Source organism: Rhinolophus sinicus, linkage group LG02 (genome assembly GCF_036562045.2).
Source record: "Rhinolophus sinicus isolate RSC01 linkage group LG02, ASM3656204v1, whole genome shotgun sequence".
NCBI lineage: Eukaryota > Metazoa > Chordata > Mammalia > Chiroptera > Rhinolophidae > Rhinolophus > Rhinolophus sinicus.
The window spans coordinates 116,492,653-116,513,137 of NC_133752.1; the positions used below are offsets into that span (position 1 = coordinate 116,492,653).

The window sequence follows — 20,485 nt, forward strand, 5'->3', positions numbered from 1 at the left end:
AAATACCGAGAATCAGAAACAGACTCAAGTCTACACGAGAGCTTGCTATGGGATAAACATGGCATCATAAGTCACTGGGAAAAGGGTGACTTGCCCAAAATCCACTGCTTGATAGTGGGAAACCGCTCATTATATAAAGAAAAAGAAAACTGGTTCATTAACTCAACCATATACAAAGGAGAAATGCTGTGTGAGAGTAAAATTATAAAGCTAATAGAAGATACTGGAGGTGTTAAAGAACTATACGTTTGCAATTTAAAATATAATAGTTGACTACATTTAAAAAATTAAGAATTTCTATTACATGACAGACAACAAGCAAAGTTAACAAAAAGGTGATGGAATAAGAAAAGATTTATAATAGCTAAAAGTTATAACAGATTAACGTCTAGAATACACCACAAAGCCTAAACTTTCCCATTTTAAAAATGGAGATATTAATAGAAAGTGAAGTGTTCAGAACAGAGCCTGGCATACAGTTAATGCTTACTGTTTGCTCTTACTAGTTTTTCTTATCCTCTGTAAGAAAATACATTTTGAGCATTGATGTACAGACCCTGAATTTGGTTTCTGTGTGGTTTGCTGTTGCTAGCTTATGGATTTACAGAGAAATATATATGGAATTATCTAGCCAGTCTCAATATTCACAAGCCTGCTTGATAAATGTCCCTGGATAAGCCGATGGTTAAAAGAAAAGTGGTAAGGATGTTAATGGCGGCTCCCCTGACACAGAGGTGTGCAAAACACTGCGTGTGCCACCATAGCTGTGGACCCAGCTGCCGAGGACATCTGCCACGTGATGTAGCAAGTAGCATATGCTTCATGGCTTGAGATGTGAATCTTGTGATTGTCATATTCCATCCTGCCGAGGCTGTGGGACCCGAGGGTGCTGTGTCCAGAGGATGGAGAGACTAGGTGAAGTAGCTCCCCACTCCTTAGCTGTTTGTCCAGGTGTAACAAGTGGTAGTGGTGGGCAGGAGGGCCAAATGGGCCAGCCTTTCCTGCTGGGTTTCCGGGGCACTCCTGTACCCAGGGGGCTACAGAGAGATGCGTTTGCACACAGCCAGCCAAACCTACTCTCTGAAAGCAGAGCTTTGTCTTTTTCTGCTTTATGACCTCAGCTTCAGGGAAGGCTTTGGCTCCCCCAGTGTGGCCCAAAATCTTAGATGATGACACACGGACCAGAAGGCAGGGAGCTACACTCAGTGGCAGAGACCTGAGCTGGGTCCACTCTTTGGGCTTGGGGGAGGACAAACTAAGTCAGCCAGGGCTGACTTACTGGTAGGCAAGGAAGGGAAACTAATGATAGCCAGGTGCTGTTACACACACTGTCTCCTTTGATTCTCTGAAGCCTTGTGAAATGAACCCTCTTATCTCCACTTTACAGATGTGGAAACTGCAGCTCAGAGAGGGAAAATTGCCCTAAGTTACCCAGCTTGTAAGTGACTCACTGGGATTTGAACCCTAGGTCTGTTTGACTCCAAGACCCATAGGTGATCGTTTTGTTTGTTTTTTTCCACCATCCTCTATATCTGCAGACTTGGATTGGGGGTGGGTGGGGCTGGGGTGGGTCGATGGCTTTGTGGACTTCAGGTGAGAATGAATGACCAGTGCCATCTGAGTCTGAGCTTGGCAGGCAGTTCTGTTAGGTTATAGAAAGCAAATTCATTTTTCCAGGGCTGCATCTGAACATGTCCCCTGTGGTCAGCTGGTGTTAGTCATGGCTTTGATTTCTGTGAAATAATGACATCCTTAAAGTGCGGTGTTTTGCTTGTCATTCAGAGAAGCCCTGAAATTTCAGGAGACACACTGTACACTGTGGATGGATTCCCTGCCCAGGAGGAAATTAGACAAGGTCTCCAAGATAGAAAGAGCCTGCCCCCCAGGTGGAATCTCATTTCTTTGTGCTTCTGGGCTCTTACAGGTGCTTTGAGGAACTGACTTCTTTAGTTGTTCACAGAAACGTTTCTTTTCCAAACATCTGCAATGGACTTTTCTTTGTGCTTGAGAGATCACAGGGTTTTTGTGCCAGCGGTGTTTGGTGGCCAGTAGGCTTGCCATAGCCACATGTTCTTATCCCTGTCTCTGAGGCCCAAAGCAATGACTAATAGTTATAATAATCATGAGAGTGATCATTGCAAATCATTCCCTGTGTATTTGCTGTGTGCTGGGCAATGTAGTAAGTTCATCTAAGTTCATTTTATATGCACAAAAGCCCTCTGAAGTATGTGTTATTTAGTATTCCTTTGACTATAAATAGCAGGAATCCAATTCCAATGGCTTAACTAAATGAGGGATTTATTTTTCTTACGGAAGAAGCAGTGTAGCAGCAAGTACTTCAGCGGGGTTATGGGGGCCCCATGATGCTATCAGGAACCCAGACTTTTCCTCCTGGGGCTTTCACACTCATGTTTGCAACATGGCTATTCTACTTCATGCATCACAACTGATTTTTAGTTAGAAAGAATGAAAAAGGGCAAAGACTAAGTGGCAAAACTAAAATGGTTAAATCAAGTTGAATGTACCTGCTCTTAAAAGCTTTCTCAGAAACCCCAGCTGGTACCTCCAGTTATACCTCATTGTCTAGAACTGTGTTGCATGCCCACATCTAGCTGCAAGGGAGTCTGGTATCCAAGAGTGTTTAAGTGAGCCCCTCGGTTAGGAAGGAAGAAAGGAGGGATGGATTTTGGCTAGGTAACTAGCATTACCTAGCTCATGTAGTTACTATTTGCTCAAAATTTATAAGCAAAGGAAAGTGAAATTAGGGAAGTTAAGTGTTTGCCAAAGGTCACCTAGCTCGGGAGTGACAGAGCTCAGACTTGAATCCAGGTCTGACTCTGAAACTATGTTCCTAACAGCTCCACTAGAACTTGTTTCTGATGCTTGGAGGTGTTTGGGATGGAGAACAGAGGACTTTAGGGGGCTCTCCTATGGAACAGGAAGGAGGACTGATTTGTCATCTTTTTGACAATAGAATGAAGATCAACACATAAAAGTTCAGGAAAGGCAGATTTTCGCACAAGGTAAGGAAGTGATTTTCTAGCATTTAGTAATTAACTGTTATATGGGCTGTGTAGTTAACTCTATTCCCAGAAACATGTGTGTAGAGATTAGATAACCCATCAGAGGAGATCCCTGAATTGATTGGGAGTTTGGGTCTATTGTGAGTTCAATGTTCTGGATCTAGGAAACAGAAATGGCTGAGATAGAACAATTAGGATTAGAAGAAGGCCTTTGGATTGAATGTGGAAACCTCTTGATTTGTCAGAGCTAGAGTGATCATACAATTAATTTATGGTCCGAGCTGGGGCAATTTTTAGCGTGAAAGGAGGGTTTATTGGGAATTACACTTGGTCAAAGGTGAATACCAGGAACATTACAGACCAATAGGAACCTGTGGCCACTTTTGGCATAGACTTTGGGTGACTAAAGGAATAGGGAGGCCTGGACTTCATAGGTAGTGGCAGAAAGGGCAGACCCCAAGCTAGATCCATCCACTTCCATAGGCTTGACCTTCCAAGAGGCCCTTCACCCATGATGGAGTTTGGTGATAGCTATTGAAATCCAATGGGCAGGGACAATGTGTGACTACTAAAAACATGCTCCTGACACAGACCCTTGAGCCTTAGTTTCCTCTAGCATGATTCATTTTTGAAGATATTGAGCTCAGATAATACTGTCTTCCTTATTGAGTCATGAACCCGGCCCATTCTAGGCTGGGAAAGAAACTGAATTTCACATATCCTGAAATCTTTCTCAGCTTTGAAAAACTGCTTTTCTGGTTTGTTCAGTGACCTTGGGAAATCACAACCTCTCTTTATCCTTTGGCTTTTCCTTTAGTAGAAAAAAACAGAAATAATAGTTAAAGAAGCAACAAAAGAAAAAAAATACGATTTGAGATCTTTCAGTGAAAGACCCCAGGTGGAGCTGAGTGACATTATTTTTATGACAGTTATTGCAGAGCTGTTTCTTGTCCCATCCCCTCTCATTAGGCCACAGAGCATGGAATAAACACAGGTTTGGCCAGTGGCTGGTATCTGATGATGTTGGCATTGAGATGAAGGGAAGGAATTTCTCTATGGCTTGTGTTTCACTATTAACCTCCTCACATCTGGATCTCAGTGTGCACTAGTGTGGAAACTGGAGACCAGTGGGAATCTCGGCTATTTATTTCATAGCAGAGGCAGCCTACTCAGAAAAACTTTTAATAATGATGCTATTTAATAATGATGCTATTGTCTTTATTCCTTCCCTAATTCCTTTATTTAATAAGCATTGGTTGAGTGCCTGTGCCAGTTTCTGTTTCCCAAGTATATATATAGCAAGATGGATAATGACAAGCATTAAACTCTCTTTTGTCAGAGAGGTAAGGATTGGAGAGCGGGTCTCCTGTTGCACCCTTGTATCTCTCTTATCTCACCAGATATCTGAGAGACATTTCTAAATGCAAAACTACTCTTACCCATTTCCTAAAGGACCAAGACTGAATTTCTTAATATGGTATAGAAGAACTTTCAGGATTTGTTCTTTGCTCACCTTTCTGTCTCATCTCTCACTGAGCTCCTTTTAGGACCACGTTCCACCAACTGGGACTTTTCTACAGGTCCGTGAATATATGGCAAATATTTTAGGTTTCATGGGTCTTGTCTCTGTTGCAACTACTCAGTGCCGCTGTTGCAGCATAAAAACAGCCATAGGCAAAACGTAAATGAATGGGCATGGCTGGGTTCAAATAAAACTTTATTCACAAAAGCAGGTGTGAGGCTAGATTTGGTCCATGGGTAGCAGTTTGCTGATCTCTGCTTTAGGCCTTTGCTCATGCTGTGCTCTTGCCTCTTCCTCCCCCATTCCTCTGGCCATTAACCCATCAATTGTCACCTCAAATCTGTGGTCTTTCTCTGCTATCCTGGGTGGAACTGGTAACTCACACCACTGGCATTCTGTACGTTCCACCTGCTTACCTGTGTTTTTTCCTCTAACATGATTGTAAGCTTTACTCCTTCATTCATTCATTACTCATTCATTCACCAATATTTAATAACTGCACAATATGGGACAGAGTGATAACCCCAACAAGTCTACTGTCTACTGTGTATAGCTATTACTATACCATTGACTATATTCCCTATGCTGTACTTTACATCCTGTGACTATATATATATATATATATATATGTTAACAACTTGGGTTATAAGCCTTGGGTTAACAACTTATTTCGTGGTTCGGCCTTGGCTTTGGGCTATGCGTGTGTTTGTTGTTAATTATCAGTGGGGCATCCGTTCTGATATAGACTTGTGCTGGGACAACTAGTTCTTGTTACTCATATTAACAGTGTTGCTTCTATTTAGTAATAGAATAGTCCAGTTGTGTACATTAGGAGTTGGCTTGTTATTTTAGGAATTAAGGTTGTTGGTTTGTTGAGCTTTAACGCTTTCTTAATTGATGGCTGCTTTTAGGCCAACTATGGTGTTGATTGTAGCTTACTCTCTAATAAAGGTTGTACCCTTTGTCTAGTGGGCTGTACCCCTCTAGACTAGTTCTTAAACTTACATAGGAATTATTGGGTTTATTCAGGTAGAGTTTAAGTTTGAACTAATATTCTGCTCTGGACAACCAGCTATCACCAGGCTCGGTAGGCTTTTCACCTCTAACTACAAATCTTCCCACTATTTTGCCACATAGACGGGTTTGCTCTGTGAAGCTGTTTGTAGGTAGCTCGTCTGGTTTCGGGGTAATTAACTTAAGGTCTCTTTGCTAATTTGTTCTAGTTAAATCATTATGCAAAAGGTAAAAGGGGTAATCTTTGCTATTTTATACTTTTAGTTATCTTTCATCATTCCCTTACGGTACTTTCTCTATAGCGCCAAGTGAGTTTTCTATCTCCTATACTTTCACGAAGGTAAATGTTTTGATTTAATTGGTTGTATTAATTAAGCTGAGTTATGGTTGGGCTAGTACTTGTTCAAAGTGTTCATTGTATGTGAAGTCTCCTGGGTGTAAGCCAGGTGCTTTGGCTTAAGCTACACTTTGATGTATCCAAGCGCACTTTCCAGTACGCTTACCTTGTTACGACTTATCTCCTCTCATACTATGGGTACATGATAATAGGTTTGGGTGTTACCTCTATATTTGAGGAGGGTGACGGGCGGTGTGTGCGTGCTTCATGGCCTAATTCAATCAAGCTCTTTGTTCTTGATTTACTACTAAATCCACCTTCCGCTCTTTATTTCATTGGAGCTTCCGTATGAAGTTTTAAGTGTTCTTTAAGAAGAAAATGTAGCCCATCTCTTCCCAGCTCATAGGCTACACCTTGACCTAACGTTTTTATGTCTTATGTTTGTGCTTACTGTAGTTCCTTTTTAGGGTTTGCTGAGGATGGCGGTATATAAGCTGAATTGGCAAGAGCTGGTGAGGTCTATCGGGGTTTATCGATTATAGGACAGGCTCCTCTAGAGGGTATAAAGCACCGCCAAGTCCTTTGAGTTTTAAGCTGTTGCTAGTAGTACTCTGGCGAATAATGTTGTTGTGTTGATTGTTTAGGTTTAGGGCTAAGCATAGTGGGGTATCTAATCCCAGTTTGGGTCTTAGCTATCGTGTGTTCAGAATTCGTAAAGTCACTTTCGTAGTTTATTTTTATTTTAGCTAGGGCTTTTTACGGCTTAGCTAGAATTTAACTTTATTTTTTTGCACTCTTAAACACGCTTTACGCCGTATTTCTGTTGATTTGGGTTAATCGTGTGACCGCGGTGGCTGGCACGAAATTTACCAACCCTGAGGAGTAGGTATAACTTAGTCGAACTTTCGTTCATGGCTTAATTTTTATCACTGCTGTTTCCCGTGGGGGTGTGGTTAAGCAAGGTGTTATAAGCCTTGCTTATATATGCTTATATATATGACATTCAGTATTATTTTGTATTACTTTTGGGGGTACAGCACAGTGGTTAGGCATTTGTATAATCTATGAAGTAATCATCCCATAAGTCCAGTATCCATTTGACACCCTACATAGTCTTTACAACATTATTGATTATATTCCCATAGTAGTTTTCACATCCTTGTGACTATTTTGTGACTACCAATTTGTACTTCCTAATCCCTTCACCTTTCTCCCCCATCCCCCAACACCACTCCCATCTAGCAACCATCAGTTTGTTCTCTGTATCTATGAGTCTATTTCTGTTTTGTTTGTTCATTTATTCTGTTCTTTAGATTCCACATATAAGTGAGATCATATGGTATTTGTCTTTCTCTGTCTGACTTATTTCATTTTAGCATAATATCCTCTAGGTCCATCCATGTTGTTGCAAATGGAAGATTTTATTCTTTTTTATGGCAGAGTAGTACTCCATTGTATAAATGTACCACAATTTCTTTATCCAATCATCTATTGATGGGCATTTCAGTTCTTTCCATATTTTGGTTATTGTGAATAGCACTGCATTAAACATAAGGGTGCATATATTTTTTTGAATTAGTATTTTGGATTTCTTTGGATAAATACCCAGGAATGGAATTGCTGAGTCATAAGGTAGTTCTATTTTAACTTTTTGAGGAACCTCCAGACTGTTTTCCATAGGGGCTGCACCAATTTGCAATCCTACCAACTACCTGAGGGTTCTCTTTTCTCCACATTCTCATCAGCACTTGTTTGTTGATTTATTGATGATGGCCATTGTGACAGGAGTGCAAAGATATCTCATTATGATTTTAATTTGTAATTTTCTGACGATTAGTGACATTAAGCATCTTTTCATATATCTATTTGCCATCAGTATGTCCCTTTTGGAGAAATGTCTATTCAGGTCTTCTGCCCATTTTTCAATTGGGTTGTTTTTTTTCAGTGTTAAGTTGTGTGAGTTTTTAAAATAAATTTTGGATATTAACCCATTTTCAGATGTATCATTGGCAAATATCTTCTCCCATTCAGTAGAATGTCTTTTTGCTTTGTTGATGGTGAAAAAACTTTATAGTTTGATATAGTCCCCTTTGTTTATTTTTTCTTTTGTTTCCCTTGCCTGAGGAAATATATCAGAAAAAATGTTACTAAGGGTCTGAGAGTTTACTTCCTATATTTTCTTCTAGCAGTTTTATGGTTTCAGATCTTACATTTAAGTCTTTTATCCATTTTGAGTTTATTCTTGTATCTGGCATAAGAAGGTGGTTAAGTTTCATTTCCTTGCATGTATCTGTCCAGTTTTCCCAGGAACATTTATTGAATAGACTGTCTTTACCCCAGTGTAAATTCTTGCTTCCTTTGTCATAGATTAAATGACCATATAGGCATTGATTTATTTCTGGGCTCTATATTCTGTTCCATTGGTCTATGTGTCTGTTTTTATGCCAAATACCATGCAGTTTTGATTACTATCACCTTGTAGTATAATTTGATATCAGGTAGCCTGATACCTCCAACTTTGTTGTTCTTATTTCTCAGGATTGTCATGGCTATTTGGGGTCTTTTATGGTTCCATATATATTTTAGGATTATTTGTTCTAGTTCTGTGAAAAATGCCACTGGTACTTTGATAAGGATTGCATTGAATCTATATATTACTGTGGGTAGTATGGGCATTTTGACTACATTAATTCTTCCTATCCATAAACATGGTATATGTGTTCATTTATTTGTATCTTCTTTAATTTCTCTCTTCAATGTCTTATATTTTTCTGAGTACAGGTCTTTTACTTCCTTGGTTAAATTTATTCCTAAGTATTTTTTTTTTTTTTTTGATGCAGTTGTAAATGGGATTGTTTTCTTAATTTCTCTTTTTGATAGTTAATTATTGGTGTATAAAAATGCAATCAATTTCTGAATGTTAATTTTGTATCCTACTATTTTACTAAATTCATTTATCGGTTCTACTAGTTTTTGGTGGAATTTTTGGGGTTTTCTCTATATATTATCATATCATCTGCAAATAATGACAATTTTATTTCTTCCTTTCCCAATTGGATGCCATTTCTTTTTCTTGTCTTATTGCTGTGGCTAGAACTTCCAGTACTATGTTGAATAAAAATGGTGAAAGTGGGCATCCTGATCTTGTTCTTGATCTTAAGGAGAATGCTTTTAGCTTTCCCCCATTGAGTATGATATTATCCGTGTGTTTGTCATATATAGCTTTAATTAAGTTGAGATATGTTCCCTCTATTCCCACTTTGCTGAGAGTTTTTATCAAAAATAGATGCTGTATTTTTGTCATATGCTTTTTCTGCATCTATCGTTATGATCATATGATTTTTATTTTTCATTTTGTTTATGTGGTGTACCATGTTAATTGATTTGTGGATATTGAATCAACCTTGCATACCAGGAATGAATCCCATTTGATTGTGGTGTATGATCTTTTTAACATATTGCTGAATTCAGTTTGCTAATATTTTGTTGAGGATTTTTGCATCTATGTTTATTAGAGATATTGTCCTATAGTTTTCTTTTTTTTGTAATGTCTTTGTCTTGTTTTGCAATCAGAGTAATGATGGCCTCATAAACTGAGCTTGGGAGCCTTCCTTCCTCTTGGATTGTTTGGAATAGTTTGAGGAGCATAGGTGTTAATTCTTTTTGAATGCTTGGTAAAATTCACTTGTGAAGTCATCTGGGCCAGGACTTTTGTTTGTTCAGAGCTTGTTAATTACTGATTCAATTTTGGTGGTAGTCATCAGTCTGTTCATATTTTCTGTTTCTTCTTGATTCAGCTTTAGAGGATTGTATGCTTCTGGGAATTTATCCATTTCTTCCAGATTGTCCAATTTGTTGGTGTATAGTTGCTCATAGTATTTTCTTAAATTTTTTTGTATTTCTGTGGTGTAGATTGTCACTTCTCTTTCATTTCTGATTTTATTTATTTGGGTCCTCTCTCTTTTTCTCTTGGTGAATCTGGTTAAGGTCTTGTCAATTTTGTTTATCTTTTAAAAAATCTTGGTTTCATTGATCTTTTTTTTTTTTTTTTGTCTCTGTTTTGCTTATTTCTGCTCTGCTCTTTATTATTTCCTTCCCTGGACTCACTTTGGGCTTTGTTTGCTGTTATTTTTCCAGTTCCCTTAGGTATAAAGATAAACTATTGATCTGAGATTTTTCTTGTTTCTTTGGGTAGGCTTGCATTATAATTTCCCTCTCAGGACTGCTTTCACTATGTCCCATAGTTTGGGATTTGTTGTGTTTTCACTTTCATTTGTCTCAAGGTGTCTTTTGATTTCTTCCTTGATCTCATTGTTGACCCATCCATTATTTACTAGCATGTTGTTTAGCCTTCATGTGTTTTTGTGTTTCTCAGGGTTTTATTTATTTATTTATTTATTTAATAATTTATTTCTAGTTTCATACCACTGTGATCAGAGAGGATGTTTAATATGATTTCAATCTTCTTAAACTCATTAAGACTTGTTTTGTGGCCTAACATATGGTCTATCTTGGAAACTGTTCCATGTGCACTTGAAAATAATGTATATTTTGCTGCTTTGGTGTGAAATGCTCTAAAAATATCAATTAAATCCATCTGGTCTAGTGTGTCATTTAAGGCCACTGTTTCCGTATTGATTTTCTGTCTGGAAGATCTGTTCATTGATGTCGGTAGGGTGTTAAAATCACCTGCTATGATTGTGTTACTGTTGACCTCTGCCTTTATGTCAGTTAATATTTGTTTTATATATTTAGGTGCTCCTATGTTGGATCCAGAGATGTTTACTAGGGTGATGTCCTCTTGTTGGATTGATCCCTTTATTATTATGTAATGTCCTTCTTTGTGTCTTATTATAGTCTTCATTTTAAAGTCTATTTTGTCCAGTATAAGTATTGCTACTTCAGTTTTTTTCTCATTTCCATTCGCATGAAATATATTTTTCCATTCCTTTACTTTCAATCTGTGTGTGTCTTTTGATCTGAGGTGGGTCTCTTGTAGACAGCATATATATGGGTCTTGTTTTCTTATCCACTCAGCTATTCTATGTCTTTTGGAGCACTTAATCAAGTTATATTTAAAGTGATTATTGATAGGTACATAGTTATTGACATTTTATTATTTATATTTTTGATCTTCATTTGTTTGTTTTCTTCTTTCTTCTGCTTAAAGAAGTTTTTTTTTTGTTTGTTTGTTTTTTGTTTTTAACATTTCTTGTAATACTGGTTTAGTGGTAATGAATTCCTTTATTTTCTTCTTGTCTGGGAAGTTCTTTATCTCTCCTTCAATTTTAAGTGATAGCCTTGTGGGTAGAGTAGTCTCAGTTGTAGACCCCAGTTTTTTTTTGTTTTTTTTTTTATCACTTTGAATATTTCCTGCCATACCCTTCTGGTCTGCAAAGTTTGTTGAGAATCAGCTGATAGTCTTATGGGAGCTCCCTTGTAAGTAACTAGTTGCCTTTCTCTTGCTGCTTTTAGAATTAACCTTTGCCATTCTAATTATAATGTGTCTTACTTAGTATGGGCCTCTTTGGGTTGTTCTTGTTTGGGACTCTGAGCTTCTTGGGCTTTTATGTCTGTTTCCTTCACCAGGTTAGGGAAGTTTATAGTCATCATTTCTTCAAATAGGTTCTCGATCCCTTGCTCTGTCTCTTCTCCTTCTGGTACTCCTATGGCGTGAATGTTGCTACACTTGATGTTGTATCACAGGTCCCTTAAATTATCTTCATTAAAAAAATTTTTTTTTCTTTTTGTTGTTCCAATTGGGTGTTTTCTGCTACCTTGTCTTCTAAATCACTGATTCAATCCTCTCCTTTATCTGCTATTGATTCCTTCTAGTGTATTCATCATTTCAGTTATTGTATTTATTTCTGACTGGTTCTTTTTAATGGTTTCTATGTCCGTCTTTATGCTTGCTATCTCTTTGTTGAAATTCTCACTAAGTCCCTTAAGCATTCTTTTAATCAGTGTTTTAAACTCTGTCTCTGGTAGATTGGTTGCCTCCATTTCATTTAGTTCTATTTCTGGAGGTTTCTACTGTTCTTTTATTTGGGACATGTTTCTTTGTTTCCTCATTCTGGCTGCGCTCTGGTTTGCTTCTATGTATTAGGTAGATCTGCTATGTCTCCTAGTCTTTGCTGGGTGGCCATATATAGTATATGTCCTGTGTGGTCCAATGGCACAGTCTCCCTGATGTCCTGTGTATGGGTTCCAGAAGGTCCCTTGTGTGTGTTCTCCTGTTGTAATTGAGCCTTGATTGCTTTTGGCATGTCAGTGGGTGAGAATGACTCCCAGGCTGACTGACTGTGAGGATTGGCTATGCCCACAGTGTCTGAGCTGCTGTGTGGGTGCTGAACCCTCAGAGCAGGATTTGCCCCCGTGAGCTCTTGTGCCTGTTGAGACCCACCTTTGGGTGTGCCACTTGTAGGTCTAATCAGGTAGTGCTCTGGTGTGGTCTTAAGCCAGCCTCTGGGTGTGTTGTTTCTGGTGTCTCTTGGGACAGGCTCCTGTGTAGGCCAATTTCAGCCTTGCCTGTGACTGGCCCGTGGCTACCCGGTAGAAGCCACAAAGCTACATGTGGTTGGCTTATGCCTGTGCTGGAGTGGAGGCATGTGGGGGTGACCTCGCTGTGAACCAAGGCTGGCTGCTACCAATAGTGGGACTGAGACAGCTTAGCAAATGGCCCAGGGATCCCTAGGCCTATTGCGACCTGCCAGCTGCCCGTAAGGCCCAGCCATTAAAAAGCCTCCTTAGGTGTGCAGTCTGAGCTGGTTGACCGGTGTTGAGAGTGCTCTCAGCAATACAGCACTAGCTAGGTGGGGTGGAGTCCAAGGAAGTTATAAGATGTGGCCAGTGGTTTTTACAAAGTTAATGCAGATTCAGTTCTTATGCCAGTGCCCAGACTGGGACCACTTCACACAGCCCCCTGTGAACACCACAGCCAGCCACCACTCACCTTGGGGCAGTGCCTGGTTTGAGACCACTTTGTGAAATGCTGTTAGAACACCACAGCCAGCCACTGCTTGCCTTAGGCTCGCAAACTCCCCAGAGCTGCCCAAGAGTGCCTGTGGCACAGGTTTTGTGTCACTGTCCACCACCCAAATCTCCCCAGGCCGTTCAGGGCTGTCTGCTGCTGTAAAAGGCCTCCACAGCTTATAGGGCAGTGTCGGCCACCCTGGTGCCCAGTGTGTACCTGGCAATGCAGCTCTAAGTGGGCAGGGTGGGATTCCAGGGAGCTAAAGTGTGTGGTTGGTGGTTTCTACAAATTCAATGCAGTCTTCACTCCTGCAATGGTGCCCGGCCTGTATCCACCCCTCAAAAACACCCCAAACACAGCTAGCTGCCACCCTTCTCAGGCTTGCAGGTTCCCGAGAGCTGCCCAAGAGACACTGTGGCACAGGACTTGGGTTACTGCCATCAGCAAACATTTCCTTGGCCGCGGAGAGCCCACAGCCATAGCAAAAAGGCTTCTGTGGGCGGGGCCAGAAGTCTAGCAGTGGAGTGTCTAGGGCGACGCAGCACTAGCTGTGCAGCGGCGGCTGAGGGGTAGAGACTCAGGGCGTCACCAAGGTAGTGTGCACACATGAGTCCACCAGACCAATGCGGTCCCACACTTGGCCCTTTGGGGGAGGGCTTAACACTGAAAAGATGGTGCCCTCCAGTAGGCCACACATGTGTCAGGCTCCACACAGGAAAAACAATGACTACTGTCCCTCCGGGTCCACCCCGAAGCCACACAACTCAATCCTTCCCCGCATGGCCCCGGGCTTCCCTAACTGCTGCTCCTCTATCAGAGACCAGGTGAATGTTTGCTAAAGAGTGAGTCTGTGTGCCGGCTCTAGTTTCCAGCTGCCTTCCACACCACTGGGAAGGGCAGACAGAGTCCTGGCTGGTTTTCACTGCTAGATGCTGTGGGAACGCCTCTTCCTGGCACAGGACCCTTGGGCTTGGGAGGCCAGCATGGGACTGAGACTCCTCCCTCTTTGGGGGTCCCTTCCAGTGTGATGTTCAACCAAAATCCATGAGTTTGGGGTTAGCCTGCTTTGTATCTTCCCCCTCCTACCTGTCTCAATGTGGCCTCTTCTTTATATCCTTTGTTACACGGGTTCTGTTCAGCTGGTCTTCAGGTGATTCTTGAGGTGGATTGTTCTATAATTTATTTGTAATTTTGGTGTGATCCTGGGATGCAGTAGGCATAGCATTTACCTAATCTGCCATCTTGGACCTTTTCTCCTATCTTGACTGATTTCAAAACCTTTCCGTTGTGTGGAAGGATTTGGTCAGTTGATTGCATGTGGAGTTTTCCTTTCAAGGTTCCTGGCCTGGCTTGGAACAGTTTGGTGGCTCCACCTGTTCTCCATCCTCATCCCCTTTTCTAAGTCCCCAGGATCCCTCTTTCTGGTGACTCCATATGGCAGTACAAAGAGTAGCAGCACTAAAAACTCCTACATGGCCAGGTGACCAACTTATGTGAGTTTGAAATTTATCAATTAAGTGTTAACATAGTTCAGTGGGTCTCTTACTTTTACTTTTGTTTTTAAATAGAAGATCTGTTCTTTTACCTATTTCTTTCTGACAGAGCAGGGTTATCTGGACTAAGAACCTTAAATAGCTCCCAGCACAAGGATATTGAAAGTGCTTCCTTGCAGAGTCTAAATCTTCTTTTTTTTTATTTTTTCATTCACAATATCTGGCTCAGAGTGATTCTGAGATAAATAAAAAATGAAGCTTCTTGGTTACTCACATTACAGAAATCATTTAATGGATCCATGGACCCCAAACATATTTGAAGTAGGGCTATTTTCTTCAATTCATTCCAAAAACAAGCAGAGCATTTATTTAATTGGTTGTCACCAACAGAACGAAGATTACTTTATTCAGTTGCAACCTGGTGAGATGTAGATTTTCAGTGGTTACCAGGAAGGTTCTATGTTTGTGGTCAGAGGCAGAGAAAATAAAATGGTTACATCTGGTTACAAAACAAATACAAAACCTCTATATGGTTTCTCATGTTACAAGAACAAATAGGAAAGGAGCCCCAGCTGGGGATTGTAGCACATAGTGTGTGTTGGGTAAACACTAGAGAAACTAGAGAATGTTCTGGGTCTTTTCACTTTTTTTTTAAATATAAGAAGCCAGTGAGGGAAGTGGCAGCTGAACAGACTACAAGATTGCCATTTACTAACTCACCCCCACAGGTGATAAGAAAATTAAATAAATCAAAGTTCTAGTGTGCAGGTTCCTTTTCACTGATGCATCCATAATCTGCCTGACCTAACATTTTAGACTGGTTCCTTTTGTGAGGAAACCATGGTGAGAAGAAATGATGTGCCAGTGTTTGGGAGAAGGAAGAAAGAGGACAAGGTCATAAACTGACCTTTGGTTACAAAAGAAAAATAAGGCAGTGTTGCTAAATTACTAGGGCCACAAAGGGTAGTAAACACAGCGAGGGTAAGGTGGAGAACATGTGGTATTATTGAGCTAACCCCATTGCAATACTCATGCAATTTGGCAGTAAGGAAGTTCTGGCAAGTTCCTCATTTAGTAAGTTGTCAGTGTATTTTGAATGGATGCATAATAGTGTGTGTGTGTGTGTGTGTGTGTGTGTGTGTGTGTGTGAGAGAGAGAAAGACATTGGCAAATGAGTTTCATAAATAAATGTGCTGCTTGTCTGAGGCATTAAAGTTTAAAATAAAATAGTGTCTTTATTCTTGTTTCTGGTAGAAACAAATACTTTACTTTTGCAATTCTTATCAAAAGTTGTCACCATTTGCCAATGTCTATCAGAATTAAAATTTACCTACCCTTTGACTCTGCAATTCTACTTTAAGGTATTGATTCATAGTTCTATTTATATATATGTGCAAAAATATGTTCATAGGAGCAAAAGATTAGAAACCACCTATATATCTACCAGGAGAGGACTGGGTAAATTTTGGGACATTCATATAATGAAACACAGTACAGCTATTGAACTGTAAGAGGTAAATTTATTTGTAAGCTCCATAATATCTTGCTAAGTTTTACTAAGGAACAGTGAATATGTGTAAGAAAGGGGCAGCATATATGCATATATGCTGGTATATACATAGAATATTTCTGGAAGGATACCCAAGAAATATAATATGGAAAAGACTGGGAGACTAAGTTCTAGAGGTCGACAGAAATTTACTTTCCAGTCCATACTGTTTTGTCCTGTTTGAAATTTTTATTAGGTGTAAATCATTTTTCAAGAAAAATTTTAATGGAAATGTCATTCTTTCCAATTAATTAGTGTTTTGCTACAGGTGGTATCATTATGCCCAGTGAAATAGACTGAAATATATGGTCTAGTTTATGTACTAAAAATGGTTTAAAACCCTACAGAAGAAGGAAAAACCCTACAGTTAAGTGTATATTTGGGAAGAGTATTTCAATGACTAATGAATAATGGAGAACATAGATTTGAGCTGCTATTTTTATGCTGGCAGTTTGGAATCCTAGAGAGCTCTATGGAAAGCCCAGTGCCTGCCTTCAGGAAATCATGGCAAAGTCCCTTTCATGAAGGGTGGCCCTGATTTACAGCCTAAAAAATCATTAGTTAAAGCTTTTCAACTTCTTGCACATTCTAATTTCATAGCTTTTAGAGAAGCATCATTGCCATTTCTCTTCTTGCCTGTGGATGACTGAGGAATGCTTGGGAGGATAAACACCTCAGGGATTTATTTACCTTAAATTATACCCTGCTCACTCCCAGGAGCTGATAAACTCAAGGGCCTTTAGAAATCAGTCATATGACAGTATCTTAGCAACTTCCCTCTGAAGTTGAGCTCTTGGGCAGAAAAATGATAAGTACAGAAGAGTGGCCAATACACATCCTGCTGTGAGGCCTGCCGCTGAATCAACACTCGGTGTTTGGGAGAGGGTGTATGACCTTAAGGATTCATTTAACCTTTAATAGCCTGTGTTATCTCTTGTAATGATGGGTTATTGTTAATTAATGCTTCATTTTTCTATGCTCTTTCTCTCTCCTCAAACCGACTGTGAGCTCTTTAAGTGCTAGACTGCTGTCTTCATTCATTCATTTGTTCCTTTATGGAACAAAGATGTAAAGCACAGATACCACATGTATGTGCTTTGCTAAGCCCCAGGGCTACAAAGATGAGCAAGACATATCCCTGCTTTCAAGGAACTCACCTTTCACTACTCTCTTCACCGTCTGATAGTCATATTCACGTTTGTATCTCCCAAAGTTATTGACACAGAAGGGGCTCAGGAAGACGCTAATAAATGTTGGCAGATTGAGACATTGCTCAAGCTCTGAACCCAGAACTGTGCCATGATACTGTGGGTGCACATCGAATTTTGGCTGATGAACTTGCAGTAAATCACCAGAGAATTTCTTGAGACCCCTTCAATAATAGCATTTAGAAATCACTTTTTTTTTTTTTTTCTTAAACAGGTATTTCTAGACCTGGGAACGGACTACTTTAGGGCTGACATTGAAGACAATTATTCTGGCCCAACAATATCCAGGGTTATAAATTCCTTAGGAAGTGGGCTCCCTTTTCACTCGAACAAATAGCCACAATAACAAAGAACACGGGAAGAGGTGCTAACATTTCCTGAGCACCCGCCCACTCACGGCCTGGAGCTCCACACGCTTCACCTCATTTAGTGAAGAAAAAGAAATGAGCATTTTTGTTAGCCTGTTGGCCAGTAGATGACACATATATTTGTGTGTATATATATGCATGTATTTATAATTTAAAATCATATATTTACCAAGTACTCTTCTAGGTGCTAGGTGCCTACAGAGGCATAAGCCATAATCTGTGCCCCCGAGAAGGCATATGATATAAAGAAACACATCCAAAGTTAAATAACCACATGAAAATTATATAACAATAACCGAGAGGATTTTAGAGCTGGTGGATTCATAGTGAACATTTAATGCAGAGTTTCCTAAAATGGTGCATGTATATCATTGGTGGCATGCAAGATGTTATATTGGGGTGTTATACAAATATTTTAAAATTTCATTAAGTATTTAACATGTATTAGAAAAATGTATAGCTACTATATCAAGCCCTTGAGTATATGGCTATTCCCTCTTATTGCAAAGTTACATATGAAAGTGAGTTGATTTTAGAGATTATCTAATGGAAAATATCAAGTAAGCAGCCAGGTACAGAGATGCGGTTCAGGCATGTGGTGACGATACTGCAAGTGTTGTTTGAATGAACTGAGTTTGGAAAATGCCAATCAAGTTCAATCTCTGGGAGGCAGAGAGCTGAAATGAGTGGTGCACCATCAAGAAGCCGGTAAAGTTCCCAGAGGAGAACCTGGTCACCTGACTGGTCCTCTGCCCCACATCCTCATTCAGTCACTACTTCCTATTTTGCAGATGAGGAAACTACAGCCCCAAACAACAAGTCTTCTCTTTGGAGTACAACAACTCACATGAAAATCTGACAGCAAAACAGACAGGATAGAATAGGCCTCATGAAAAATCAAAATTAATATTTATAGAGTACTTACAATGTATGCCAGTACTGTAAAAACTTCATACATACTAATTTATGTTAATCCCCAAGCCACTCTGTCAGATGTACTTAGCTATTTCTACCATCCCTCTTTTCATGAGCAAATTAACGAACAAAGATTAAATTACTTTCCTAAGATTTATATTAATTACTTTATATAAGATTTGCAGAGCTGGGATTTGAACCCAGTAGTTCAGCTCCAGAATTTGTTCCCTTAACCACTACATACATAGCTCACCGATAAGTGAAGAGGTGAAAGAGGCAACCTGCCGCCCTGGTGAAATTGGAAAAAGTCTGCTCAGACAATACATTATTCCCCTGTGCCCTCCTGTTTCAATTTCCCCAATTAGTCCCTTGTTCATTTAGTGGAAGACATCATTTCTTCAAACCATCACTTTTTAATGTGCAGAAACTCCTGAGAGAAATCAGTGATTGCCAAAAGCAATCCTTTCTTAAGAGTAACTTGTTAGATTACTATGATAAGAACTATAAAGAAATAGTCTCACCCCAAAAGGAAGAAAGAGAGAGAGAGAGAGAGAGAGAGAGAGAGAGAGAGAGAGAGAGAGAGAGACATGGGAGGTGAATGGAGGGAGGAATAATTTGGGACATGGAGGGGCTGAGAGTGACATGGGAGAGGAGCTCCACGTGGGCCTGGCCCAGTGTGCTGCAGGGGGCCACCAGGTGTTGGGAAAGCCCTGCCTGGTGCCCAGTGCTTGGCACAGCACCTGGCATTGAGCAAGGGCTCAAAATCTTTCTTGAGTGGATGGAAGCCTGTGGGGAAACACACGCCAAACAGGGAGAGAGCACGCGTACAGTGAGTGGAGGTGAGAGGGCACTAAACCCTCAACCTACTTTATAACTGTGCTCCAGGTAAGCCGGAGGAGGAGAGCACAGCACCACATGTTTAAGCAACAGACAGAGGAGCTGTGAGCAAACCATTCCACAGTGCTCCTGGTGTGACTAGGACATCTTGCTTTGGAGAAATCCATTTCGTTTTTGTTACCTCGCAGCCCCAGTTCAATCTTCTGGCCTAGACTTCTTTAGATTAAAAGTCCTCATCCTCCTTCCCTCCAGGGTGCTTCCGGTTAGGCCACTGCGCTCTCAGGACCAGACCCAGCCTCCTTTGTGCTGGTGCCAGAGGGGGATCAGTCCACAGCAGTTTTCTCCACCTCGGCAGCAGGTGCTGACAGCTGAGCCATTCCACACACCTTTGGGGCAAAGACCTGCGGGAAACCAGGGCCAAATGCAGAGCCTGAAAATACTTCCAGCGCCTGTGAGGAGAGACCTGGAGGGGCTGCTCACGCCTTGCATAAGCTGTGTGTTAGCGCACAGAGCCCCGGATTGCGCAATCTTATGCAGAAGCACTTGTGAAGTGTTGCAACATGACTCCACATCTTTATCAAAAATGTGAAACATCCACCCTGCACACACTTAGACAACACTAAAGCTCTTCTCCACCAGGTGGTTAAGGCTGCTGATCCAGCTGACAGGAGAGAAACAGCACGGGGAGGAGGGTGGAGAGGGGGGACATGACTTACTGTAGCTCTTGGCCCAGTACCCGGTACTGAGTGGCTCAGTACACTCAGTACCTTGTACCCCACTAGCCTTGGGCAGCGCAGGCCTCTGATAAAATGTACTTTTTTGGGTGTTTGTTTTTCCTGGCAGTTTCATTTTGGGTTATAAATGGCTCATTATTTCCATCCCATAGATCCATTCTTGCCTCTGTTACGTTCTCTTCTTTCTGAAATAACTGAAAGATGGATAACATCATCACTGACGAAGCCTGCGTGTTCCAACCTTGAGCAGAGGCCGAATTTCCACCTTGCTCATGCCATCTACAGTTGTTGCCACATGGGACAGGTTGGCTGGAAAGGCCCCCCGAAGGCAGGAGATACAATTCTATTTACACTAAAGCACTTGGTGCCGTTCAGTGCCAGGAAGTGGCACAGACTTTCACACACTGCACTTCTGCAACCTTTGCAGAGGACTATTAGGCAATCATCTGAGGTTAGCAAGTTGGAACAGTGTTCTCCCCAATAGGTCATTTTCCCTGCAGGACAACTTGGAG

At 40.7% G+C, this 20,485-nt stretch overlaps 1 non-coding gene across 1 annotated transcript; it reads right to left on the minus strand.

The window, feature by feature from the left end:
* Positions 1–6,029: 6,029 nt before the first annotated feature.
* On the minus strand, positions 6,030–6,875 carry LOC141570313 (18S ribosomal RNA). Its single transcript, XR_012494317.1, has one exon. It is a non-coding gene; the product is annotated as an 18S ribosomal RNA (ribosomal RNA).
* Positions 6,876–20,485: the final 13,610 nt, after the last annotated feature.